Genomic DNA, 13281 nt, shown 5'->3' with positions numbered 1-13281 from the left:
TCTTTGGAAGAGTTGTACGCAGTGCAATGTATGAAGTTGAAGAGCTTAAGGGGGTCCAAGAAGCCGACAAGGCTTCGACAGTTATACGTAGATAGCTGCTATGAGTTAGAAGAACTTCCAAATATGGAAACAATGGTATGTTTGGAGACGTTGCAGGCAAAGTATTGTGTGCAGCTGAAGAGTATACGGGGGTTGTTACAAGCGACAAAGCTTCGAGAGTTGGATGTTAGTGGGTGCTTTGAGCTAGAAGAACTACCAAGTATGCAAAAAATGGTATCTCTAGAGGTATTGTCAGCAAATGGATGTGGAAAATTAAAGAGCCTGACGGGGTTGGAGGACGCAACAAAGCTTCGCCGGTTAGATGTTTGTGGGTGCTCTGAGTTAAAAGAGCTGCCAAGTATGGAGACATTGGTGTCTTTGAAGGAATTGTTGGCAAGCTCATGTTCGAAGCTCAAGAGAATACGGGGGTTGGAGCAGGCGACAAATCTTCAACTGTTAGATGTTAGTTGGTGCTTTGAGTTGGAAAAACTACCCAGAATGGACACATTGGTATCTTTGGAGGTGTTGCACGCAGAAGAATGCCAGAAATTGAAGAGCATACGGGGTTTAGAGAAGGCGACAAAGCTTCGGGTGTTAAATGTTGTTAGGTGCTATGCGTTACATGAGCTGCCAAGTATGGAGACATTGGTGTCTTTGAAGGAATTGTTGGCAGGCGCATGTTGGAAGCTCAAGAGAATAAGGGGCTTATTGCAATGTGCACAGCTTCGCACGCTACATGTCTATGGGTGCTGCGAGTTAGAGGAGGTGGCATCTATTGAACATTGCACGTGGCTGGAGAATATTCAAATGCCTAAATGTCCCAAATTATAGTGTCCAATCTGGGAGTAGTGGACCAGGGCGCAGATGATTGAAAAACAAAACAGAAGAGGCGGTCATGAGACTATCCTCAACTGGGTATATTTACAGTTGATTGAGTACATGGTCGTCGCGTTGATTTTTATGCCGAAGGCGTTTTTTTAAGGGAAGTTCTCTCTGGCTCTTTCATCGTCTCTCCAAACCCAAACGCAATCTGCAACATGGCCCTCCCTTGTAAGTTTGTCAACCGTCGCTGTAGTGAACCACCTGTCCTTCCAGGCGTCTCCGTGATGCAGAGAAAGTTTTGTAGGTTCGTCATTCTCGCTGCTTCCGCTGATACATTCTGCAATTGCAAGTCGACCAGGTCGTGGAAAATGGAGTTGCTGCTTTATAAGGTGCTTTTCTTCTTTGATTTTGGCCAGGTGCTTTTCTTCTTTGATTTTATGGTATCGCTCTCCTTATATTTACGCACTATTTGTATTTCTATATTCTGCATTGATTTTATTATAAATCCATCCTCATCTACGTTATGCTGGTTGGTTCATTATGCTGTTGCAGGTGATTACATATCTAGAGTCTCAACAGCAAATGCTATCGCATATGTTGGAAAGAAGGGATTCTCACCCTTGCTGCGCTGCAAATCTAGGACCCATTTATCAATTTTTGCGATCAGGTAGTAGGCTCTTTGCTTGCATCATTTTTGGGAACTATTATGTTTATGTTTTTCATTATAAATATGTGACCTCTTAATAACATCTTATCGTACAGATTACATGGTTCTATGCCAACGATCAATGCAAATTGCTCTACATGGTTCTCAAGTCCTTTTCCAAACTCCGCCTAACTGGCATGTAGGCGCAGGGGCCGTTGACAAACATTAATAAGGCCATGGCATTCGGCGCTGGAGCCTCCCCCTATCCCGTGCATCCCTTTTCGAACAAACAGACGACGCAAGCGCTCACCACTGCATTGGAAGAAAACGACTTGAGGGCCCTCCCCTGCATCTATTGTTTTAGCAATTTCAACTCATTCTCTTGTAAGTGCGCTTCCAACTCTCCAGCTGAGTTATCTACTCAGATCTGAGGGAATCTCAGCACCAGTGCTATAAAATAGGCTACAAATTACATGTTATATTATCAAGCTAATATTATTTTGTAAATTAGTTTCTTTCCACATCCCTTCCATTACATGCATGCTGTTGGAATATTAATTCCACTTGCAGGCACCGTGGACGCAGAATGGACAGCGACGGTAGGGAAGTCTTCAGCCGGATTCCGCCATCAACTCAGCCAGCACGCAACAACTAAACCGCTCAGCAAAACCACTTGACTTTTCGGACCGCCTTTTGGTGTTTTGGTGTGAAGTGGTTTCCGGACAATCAACTCCGATGCCTTTGTTTTCAGCCACACGTCCTCAACGTTTTTCCTTCCGTACAAGTTTATCGGAGCGTAACATTCGGCATGAAGTGGGCTCCCGATATTCTTGTCCACTGTCCGATGCAGCTCATCAATTTCCGTTGTCCATCAATCTAACTTGCATTCAGGCCTGCATTAAATGAGATTGCGTGGAGTAAAATAAACATTTGGTTGACCGCAGATTTTTTCCATTAAGGCATTTAATGAACTCTTCCTGGTCGTAGAAAGTTGGTAGAAGTTTTTTTTTACGGCACGTAAAGTAATTATGTGTGTTCGTTTTTGTTTTAACATATGTTTTTGTTTAGGGTTAATTTTTCATATAACGAGCGAAATGAAAAGGGGCTTGGGGCTGTAATGTTTTTGTTGGTGTTGACTTTATAAAAAAGACTTGAGGTGTGCACAGTAGTGCAAGAGTGAAGGTGTTAAATGAAAAAGAATGAAGACCAGTGTATGATGCAAGGAGTGATAACGCACACCAGTGCAATGTGTGAGCTCGCGGCAGTGAAAGAAAACAGGGGGAGCGCATAAGCTTAGGTAATGTTTTTTGTTGACCAGTGTGAATCAAGGTGAGATACCGCACAGCAGTGCGAACCAAAGAAACCAGGTTGAAATGTAAGTTGTTCTTTGGATGTTGTAAAAACGAAAGGGGAAGCAAGAATACAAATCTCTTTGTGTGGGTGTGTAATACTCTGTTCTCAAGAATTTTTTTTAAGCTTCCCTGTGCAAAAGATCCTGTGGAGAGAAGGAAACAGATCATTGTCTCTGTGTGTTCAGTTTGTTTGTTTTTGGGATTTTACCAGAAAAATCCCCAACACATCCGAGTCTTTGTTGTTGTGCGAGTCTTTGTTGTTGTGCCTCATGGATCTGACTAGTACACAACAAAATATAGCAAAATATAAGTGGCTTACCATTAATTCTTCCCGCTTTCATTGTTGGGAATTTTTCTAGTAAAATTCCAAAAACAAAATAACTGAACACAGAGACAATGCTCTGTTTCTGCCACAGGACCTTTGACACAGGGAAGCTTAAAAAAATTTCTGAGCAGATAGAGTTTTCCACATACAAATCAAACTTGTATTCATTAATAAAATGCCTGATACAAACTTCTTCCTCTTACAGAGGGATTACACAGCTGCTGTTACAAAAGAGTCTTCCTCTCAATAGAGGGATTCACCAACACTGCTTTTACAAAAATATCTTCCTCACACAGAGGGATTCTCCAAGAGATTATGCTGAAGAGCATCTTCCTCTTGATAGAGGGATTCACCAGTCTATGCTGAAAATCATCTTCCTCTTGATAGAGGGATTCACCAAGAGACTGTGCTGAAAAACACCTTCCTCTTTAATAGAGGGATTCACCAAGAACTTTCACCAAAAATTACTCTGCCTCTTTTACAAATAATTTTACACTGCTGTGTAAAATCTTCATTCACTGCTATGTAAAAAGTTTTTACATTCACTGCTGTAAAATAAAAAAAACTTACAAATCCATTCTTCACATTACATAAAATTGCTATGCATTTCAATGCATGAGCTCCACAAAATTACCACGCTGCTGTGCATTCCCATTCACACTGCTGTGAAAAACCTATACTCCATTTGCAAGCTGCTCCAGTTTCATTCTCTTCTCTACTCGCACTGCTGTGCGTTTCACAAATGTTTTCAATACAATATCTACCTGTTCAAAAAATTTCCCCTGCTTCTTCTACACACTGCTGTGCGTATATTCCTTCCATTACATTACAATGTATATGATTTACAACAAAAACGTTTTCGCACTGCGGTGCGTTCCTTACTTACAAAACGAAGTCAACACATGACAAAAACTTCCACGCTGCTCCCCTGTTCTTCTTCTTCGCTGCCCCGAGCCCTCTTCTTCATTTCATCCCTGCTCTGGTTTCACAACCCTCGCTCTGGTTTCGCACTGTTGTGCTCTCCTTGGTTTTTATTCGCTGCTGCGAACACTTTCCTTCATCCCGTGTGTAATCAATTCATATGCAAATGAGCACGCACAAAACATTACAAATACAAATGCATATCTTATGCACTACTGTGCATCTCCCTGGTTTTTATTCGCTGCTGCGAACCCAGTTTCATTTCATTCCATGTGTTACAATGATCAATAACAACATTACATATACCAAAAACGAAGGGGATTTTAATTGTCCGTTGACTTGCCCATACCATTCTTTAATTCGCCATACATCCGTGCAAACAAGAATTAAAGCATCTCACCTACAATCTACGAAACATCATAAATCTCATTAATTCCTTCACATGGGCGGTCAAGCAAAAGTTCAGGCAGGTTGAAGGAGATCCTGGTCCGTTGACTTGATCGGACGCATATCGCATGCTTAAATCACACGAACCAAACGATGTTTAATGGCCGGGAGTTTGGTGGTTTTAGGATCGTACACAGGACGCGTGTGTGTTCGGAGGCCCTCTGACAAAAACAGATTTTGCCAATAGGTGGTGCGATATAAACTGGCGGTTTTCCGGAGCTGTTTTCTTGCTGCACGATGGCTGATTCAGCAACTCACTGTGCTGTCGTCGCTGTCCAACTGTCCGCGTCTGCCAACACTGCACGTAGTTGGAATTAATATTCCAACACTCCCCTTTAATTTCAACTGCTAGGCGTTCAGACATACCCAAACACTTCCTCAAGAATTCATAACTTTTCTGCCTATTCGTATCAGCTTTCCTTTCATCACTTTCACTGCTTTGCTCAGGCACTCCAATCATGTAATATCCTCTTTCTCTCTGCCTCCGGCAAGATTTCCAATCTTTGCGTCTCCAAGCCATCCTGCAACCTTTTCTTATCTGCACTTATGACAGATTTAATTTCATCTCTCCCCTATAAGAAGATCTTCATCAAAGAATGACTGTTAATATGGTTCAGCAAGGATTTTATAAGAACCCGTTCACTAATAGCTTCAGCAATAATGATCAAGAATTATAGGCTCCCCCTAAGTGTATGCATCATTTTCTTTTGGCAGAGTCTTCTCAAAAGAAACTTAGATTGGCTGCGGAGCTCAAGGGACTTTCGTATTGTATTTCCTTCCTTCTCCATACGTGTGTAACGTTCTTCTTTTGCATGATTCTAGCTTGTGTAAGAGCCCATGTTAAGTTACAATCACGTGCCATATGCCCAATGTTATGACATTTGAAACATTCTACATTGTTCATGAATAAGGTTTCATGATTTCTTCCTGTAAAATTGTTTCTTGGAGGTTGTCGAAGTCCATAACATCTATCTCTATGAAATGCTCTACAGTCTTTTGCCATATGACCAAAGTTTGAACAAGAATAACAATAACCAGAAAATGAACTTTGGTACCTGGGAGATGGTGGTTTTCTTGATGTAATTATGAAGCTTTTCTGCCTTGAGATCCTTTGATGATAACCATTGCCTTTTGCCTCTTTGACATCATCAACATTTCTTCTTGGAGCTGGTTTTCTACTTGGAGTAGGATTTCTTTTATTGTAGCCTTGATTTTTCTCCTTGCCTTTGCTGGAACTAGGAGCATCACAATTTCTTTCTAGCTTCTTCAGATCTCCTTTGCTTAAAGCATTTTCATTCTTGTTTGAGGGTTCACCTACATACCCGAGTCCTGATTTATCAGATGGAGATCTGTGATAGCTGAGCATGTCATCCAAGGCTTGAGAGCTCTTCATGATTTTGTTCATCCCTTCAACCTTTTTTCTGAGGAGGACAATCTCTTCTTCCAATCTTTCACACTCTTTATTCTTCTATGCAAGTTGTTCCTCAGTTTCTTCCTTGCTACGAGTAGCTTCAGTTGCTACTATTTTAAGGGAGATGATATCTGACTTCATTTTGGAGATTTCTTCATTCTTTGCTTGACTGCTCTCCATTTTCTTCTCAGCTTCTTGTGCCTGTTTCCTAGCTTCTTGTAATTGAGACTTAAGGGAGGAGACCTCTACCTTGTACTGACAAATCCCTTCTACAAGTTTGTTCACTCTCTTGTGCCTTTGTTCAAGTTGACTTGACAAGGTATCTTCCTGCTTCTTTGCTTTATTCAATTGATTTGTCATGGATATGACTTCTTCATGATGCTTCCTTTTGCTTTGATCAAGTTCCTTCTTAAGCTTGGCGAGCTCTTCATCCCTTTCTTGTACTTGAAGCTTGATGAGGTCAACCTTCTCATTTTCAGCTTCTATGATGGGTTCAGAATTTCCTTCTTGACTGATGGTCATGGTCAGTGCTCCCTTTGCATGAAGGTCATGAAGTCTGTCCCATATATCCTTTGCTGATGAATATTTTCCTAGATTCTTCTTTATAGAATCAGGTAGTCCGTCCAAGATTGTCTTTGCTACTTTTGCATTGTATTCCTTTGATTCTCTATCCATCCTGCTATCATCAATCACTGATTCCCAAATTTCAATCCTTTCAGATTGTAAGAAAGTCCTCATTTTTATTTCTCATATATCAAAGTTCCCATTGAACCTTGGAGCCTCAAATAGAATGCTTTCAAATAGATTGTCTTCTATTTTAGTAGTAGAGGAAGACACATCCTTAGAAGGATTGGAGACTTTCTTTTTTGACCTTGCCATTCTTAACTATGCTTCAAATACCTGACTATGTATTTAAAATGACTGACTGTTTCTTCAACAACAACACAGAAAATTAATCTGAGAAATACCTTGGATTCTTTTGCCTGAGACTTCACTCTGCTGAAGAAGTTGTTGCAGCAAAAAACTCCCTTCAGCTTCTTTGATACCTTCAAAGAGCTTGGATCTGCTCTGATACCACTGTTGAAAATTTCTGGTAATTTCAAACATAAAAGAACAGAGAAAATGCTTTGTTTCTGCCACAGGACCTTTGACACAGGGAAGCTTAAAAAAATTTCTGAGCAGACAGAGCTTTCCACATACAAATCAAACTTGTATTCATTAATAAAATGCCTGATACAAACTTCTTCCTCTTACAGAGGGATTACACAGCTACTGTTACAAAAGAGTCTTCCTCTCAACAGAGGGATTCACCAACACTGCTTTTACAAAAATATCTTCCTCACACAGAGGGATTCTCCAAGAGATTATGCTGAAGAGCATCTTCCTCTTGATAGAGGGATTCACCAGTCTATGTTGAAAATCATCTTCCTCTTGATAGAGGGATTCACCAAGAGATTGTGCTGAAAAACACCTTCCTCTTTAACAGAGGGATTCACCAAGAACTTTCACCAAAAATTACTCTGCCTCTTTTACAAATAAATTTACACTACCATGTAAAATCTTCATTCACTGCTATGTGAAAAGTTTCTACATTCACTGCTGTAAAATAAAAAAAACTTACAAATCCATTCTTCACATTACATAAAATTGCTATGCATTTCAATGCATGAGCTTCACAAAATTACCACGCTGCTGTGCATTCCCATTCACACTGTTGTGAAAAACCTATACTCCATTTGCAAGCTGCTCCAGTTTTGTTCTCTTCTCTACTCGCATTGTTGTGCGTTTCACAAATGTTTTCAATACAATATCTACTTGTTCAAAATTTTTCCCCTGCTTCTTCTACACACTGCTGTGCGTATATTCCTTCCATTACATTACAATGTGTATGATTTACAACAAAAACGTTTTCGCACTGCGGTGCGTTCCTTACTTACAAAACGAAGTCAACACATGACAAAAACTTCCACGTTGCTCCCCTGTTCTTCTTCCTCGCTGCCTCGAGCCCTCTTCTTCATTTCATCCCTACTCTGGTTTCACAACCCTCGCTCTGGTTTCACACTGCTGTGCTCTCCTTGGTTTTTATTCGCTGCTACGAACACTTTCCTTCATCTTCTGTGTAATCAATTCGTATGCAAATGAGCATGCACAAAACATTACAAATACAAATGCATATCTTATGCACTACTGTGCATCTCCCTAGTTTTTATTCGCTGCTGCGAACCCAGTTTCATTTCATTCCATGTGTTACAATGATCAATAACAACATTACATATACCAAAAACGAAGGGGATTTTAATTGTCCGTTGACTAGCCCATACCATTCTTTAATTCGCCATACATCCGTGCAAACAAGAATTAAAGCATCTCACCTACAATCTACGAAAAATCATAGATCTCATTAATTCCTTCACATGGGCGGTCAAGCAAAAGTTCAGGCAAGTTGAAGGAGATTCTGGTCCGTTGACTTGATCGGACGCATATCGCATGCTTAAATCACACGAACCAAACGATGTTTAATGGCCGGGAGTTTGGTGGTTTTAGGATCGTACACAGGACGCGTGTGTGTTCGGAGGCCCTCTGACAAAAACAACTTTTTCCAATAGGTGATGTGATATAAACTGACGGTTTTCCGGAGCTGTTTTTCTGCTGCACGATGACTGATTCGGCAACTGACTGTGCTGCTGTCGCTGTCCAACTGTCCGCATCCGCCAACACTGCACGCAGTTGGAATTAATATTCTAACATTCATTTATCTTGGATTTTTGTTTGATTTGGACAACAGAACAATGTTTACATGATATATGTAAACAGCTAATCAGGATTCTTATCATAATACAACCTACGCCTAAAGATTTTCCCCAACAAGTTGTGTTGCACTTGAATCGTTTCCCAAGCAAAGAATGGCATTATTTTTTTTAGAGGTTTGAGAAACCTCACATTCCTGCGGCGATTAGCCATGTTGTTTCCAAAATGATCACATTCCTTCAACGATCTTTTGAGTCCAATATTTCAATCTGATGATCCATCTGCACTTCAGCTTACGGCAGCGAAAATGGCCCGGCCCTTTGAAAACTTAACAGAAACAATGATTTCATTACTATATTGAGCAGAACATTTTACCACATTCTAATCTGACAATGAATTATTTCACAAATTGTTTCCATGTGTTGCTGTAGTTCCCAGAGTCCATCTAGAAATTATTATTTACTATATATGAGTTGTACTCATGATATAGAAATGTGGATGTCCTTAATTTATGTGCTATATATGTAAGTATATATTTATAACTATATATGTATGTATATATGTAACTGTTATGATCAGTAAAGAAAGTAAACTTACATATATATAACTAAATACGTATGTATATATGTAACTGTTGTGGTCAGTAAAGAAAACAATGTAGTGTTACAGAATTACCTCTGAAAATCCAGGGTTTACAAGCACATATAAGGAACTTCCACCCTTAGCTGAGGGTAGAGCTAATGAAAAATGTAGAGAAATCCAGGAATTGAGAGGAACAACACCCTTTGTATGGTAACCCGCTTTTGATAATATCAAGATTTCCTTCCCTGATCTGGGTTCTGGTTTTTGTTTGTGCTTTCTTATATTCTAAGTTAATTTACCTACAGGCTACAATGTATGGGTCATCTACTCGGTCGGTATAAATGCCCCTGGCCGTATCCTGTTCTTCCACGCTTTTTCCTTGACCTGTTTACGTTACGTGCAATGCAGGGTTTTTGTTTCGATAGAAGGATTCTATGTCACTGTTAATTTTTCAAATTCTCTAGAAGCTCTTGGCTTCTAAATATCTATGTTATACTAGTGTGCAGACTTGAATTTTGTTATCATTTTTCAAACTCTCAAACTCTCTAGAATCTCTCTGCTTTACATCTATATTATTATTCTGATGTGCCTAGAATTGAATTCTGTTATCAGAGGAATTTATCAAAAGTCTGATAAGGATAGTAACTAAGAGCAAATAACACTTTTGTGGTATTGAATGGTGGCTGCAAAGCTGACCCGTGCTCTAAGCTCTCCAGAGCGTGTTTAAGACATGCTCTCTGAGTACCAGAATGAAATACTTTCTCTGCTTTCCGGGTAATTGCCCTTTTACTTCCCTTGTGGATTATGTTATCAAAATGTCTATGAGATATTTACAAGTGTTAAGTGTCTGCATTTTTCTGCATTAATTTAACTTTGTACACTGTAGCCCATGTATTAAGAGTTGGAGCCCCAAAAGGGTTGCTCAGGGGTGTAAGGTGTATTGGGTATTTTTTTTTATGTTGCACAAGTTTATGATCCGGTAAGGTCAGAAGTATTGCTTAAATTTACCAGAAATGTTAAATTGGGAGCGACATTAATATAATATATTAAAAATAAAAATATAATAATTAATTTATTTTCATCTAAAATTTGCCAATCAAATTTTATCTTGCAAAAAAATATGTAAAACAAAAAAAATCAAAATATTAATTCATAAACAATTTCTCAATCAAATTCTTTCCGAGCAAAGAAACATGTAGAACTTCCAAACCAAAAAAAATGTTGTTATTACTCGATTATTAGGTGATTTTTAAGTCACTGGTTCAATTCTTCACCCTTGATGTAAACTCACGAATATTATATATATTACATCTATTTATAATAGAGATAAGAAAACATAAAATATATGTTAATAGTAATTAAGAAAATTAAAACAATAGAGTTTAAATCCAACCTTATTTTAAGAAGAGTTTGTATAATAAGATCATAAATTTCCAAGTCAATATATATTTTATACTTCAATAAATACGATTTTTTTTTTTTTTAATAATATTTATGTTTCATAATTTCAACTTTCTTTTTCTTTAGTATTCCATCTTGTGTCCATTCAGTTCTGCCAATAATGATGGTTTTGCCCGTGGCCAACAATCTTCCTAAATTCTTTTATATCCATCCATCCGCCATCCGCGTATATGAGGAGAATGAATAGCTTTCCAATGACAAATATCATGATTGGCCAGGCGCCTCATCTTCATTTGGATAGAAGGGCTTTCCATAAACGGGTTGTTTCTCTTAGTTCCACACCCATATGCAAATCTAAACCCAGTGGCATACCCTTCCCTTTGCACAATTCCATCAGTTTAAGCAGCACCCAAGCTGGAAACGTCAAATACACCTAAGTTTGCACTTATTCATTGCAATGAAGCTCCCAAAACATGTTGCAGTGAAGCTCCTAAAAGCTCCAAAGTACCTGTTGAAGCTCTCGGCGGTTTTGGAGCGTTTCCGATCAGCTCCCAAGCTCCCAGGAGCGGGGAGTGGGGGAGCTTCAGGTACGTGCTCTACAATACCTAGGAGTGGTACCCGTGTAACTATGGGTATTTCTGTACTTAGTGGGTTTGCAAGTTCTTTATTTTTTCCAGATTGATGGGATGGACAACTCTATAAGTGATTTTCCAAGGGAGAAGCATGATATTGGGTCAGAAAATTGCACTTTTCAGATTGTCCTCGTAGGAGATGGACTAATGATTCCAATGTTTCTATTTAGATGAGTTTTGTGGATTAATCTGAACTTCATCCAACCTATCCAAATATTCCTTTTAACAGTTTATCGTTAAATTAAGTATCATATTTTTCTTTTTCTTCCCTGGATGGCCATAAGTTCTTGATCTCCCGTTATAACTCAGAGAGTTCATGTCTGAATTGGCAATATTTGCAAGATGTGGGTGGTAACATGGTTATCTACCACAATATATGTGGAGGAGAAACATCTTCATCTACCACCCATTTAAAAGGCTTTAACGCAACAGTATTCGAGAAGCAATTAGGTCAAATTGTTTATATGTATTTACTTTTCTTTTTACCATTTAATTTAATAATTATCATGTCAATGCTAGGGATATCACTTGGAAGTTGGAACGAGAGTGATATCTATGCTACACAGAAATAAGAATCAGATCTGTGGGACAAGTTACTTTTATTTTTACCTTTTAATTTAATAATTACCATGGTCATTGCTAGGGATATCACTTGGAACGAGAGTGGTATCTATGTTACACAGAAATAAGAATGAGATGTAGTCTTTAGGTCAATGAGGCAAATGATTTTTAAGATAAAATGAAGACAAAAAAATATGACTCTTTAGGCTAATAGCATTATGTAGACATTTTGGGCAATGTTTGGTCTGTTTTTATTCTGACACTCGACACAACACTATGTAGACATATTTTGGGAAATAGATGCTCTGGTTTTGCCTCAAAACACATGATTTTTTTGTAGCACTCAAAGGCACACTATGTAGACATTTTTGAGAATTTCAGATAAGAATGTATCTCTCCGCTTTTGGTGGTAAATTTGGAATTTAGCTGGAAAATAATGAATTGCAGCGATCAGTTAAATATTCATTTTACTTTCATATTAGATAATTATGGATATATGGATTTGCAGCAGGAACTTAATGAATTGCAGCCACCAGTTAAATATGCATTTTACTTTCATATTAGATAATTATGGATATATGGATTGGTAGCAGGAACTTACGTAGACTTTGAGTAACGTCATAATGGAAATATGTAGACATTTAAATGCGCATTTTGAAAACCTATTAGGAGCAATTGTTTTAAGGGCTGTTGCAAAATTAAAAGAATAACATATTTTTTATATTGACTATTTACAATAGGCTTACCATGACTATCTTTCAGTTTTTTCCTCCTTAATTTCAAATTGTGGACAAACAATTCCATACACGTAACATCGACTGTCTACCTAAGATAATAGAAAAATTGAAAAGAACAATGTTTACTTATTATGTCGTTCGTGTACTGTTGTAAATTTCAAAATGTTGAAAATGTATTGGAAAACTATGTTTCTTTATTTTTTAAGTTATTTGAGAAAGGACTAGTGCATATGCTGGTGGGGCCCGGTATGTCTTGCCTTTCCTCTCCATAAGGGAACTTATGAAAGGTTAAATGGAATTTTTGTTTAGTGTCGTAGATACTCAGGGCAAGGGAAGAATATTTTCAGCCTCTTCAAAAGCTTCAAGATGGGCTATTAGGAGGTGTTAAGGTCCCCAGAGGTATAGTCAAACTTTTTCCAACTTTTTCCATTGTTTAAACGGTAGATTTCAATATCAATGTAGTTGTACTTGTCACAAAATGAATTTCCAACTTTTTCCATTTGTTAAAAGACATACAACATTATTATATTCTTTGAATAGTAGATTTCAATATCAATGTAGTTATACTTGTCACAAAATGAATTTGTAGTTATTTGTTGCTCATGTCAATATGACATATGTTATAGGAAGCCATTGTTCTTCCACCATGGGTTTTTC

General features: G+C 38.3%; 1 protein-coding gene across 1 annotated transcript in view; it reads left to right on the top strand.

Moving 5' to 3' along the window:
• Nucleotides 1-13005, top strand: part of LOC149213278 (disease resistance protein Roq1-like) — a 206425-nt gene extending 193420 nt beyond the window's left edge. The window contains exon 7 of the mRNA XM_089391975.1: nt 12934-13005. The gene's annotated coding sequence lies outside the window, so the exon portion shown is untranslated. The remainder of the gene's footprint in view (nt 1-12933) is intronic.
• Nucleotides 13006-13281: the final 276 nt, after the last annotated feature.

This window comes from Pinus tabuliformis, chromosome 1_1 (genome assembly GCF_031772625.1).
Source record: "Pinus tabuliformis cultivar Carrire ecotype Pingquan chromosome 1_1, CPIR1, whole genome shotgun sequence".
Classification (NCBI taxonomy): Eukaryota; Viridiplantae; Streptophyta; class Pinopsida; order Pinales; family Pinaceae; genus Pinus; species Pinus tabuliformis.
This window is presented reverse-complemented; position numbering and strand designations above follow the sequence as displayed.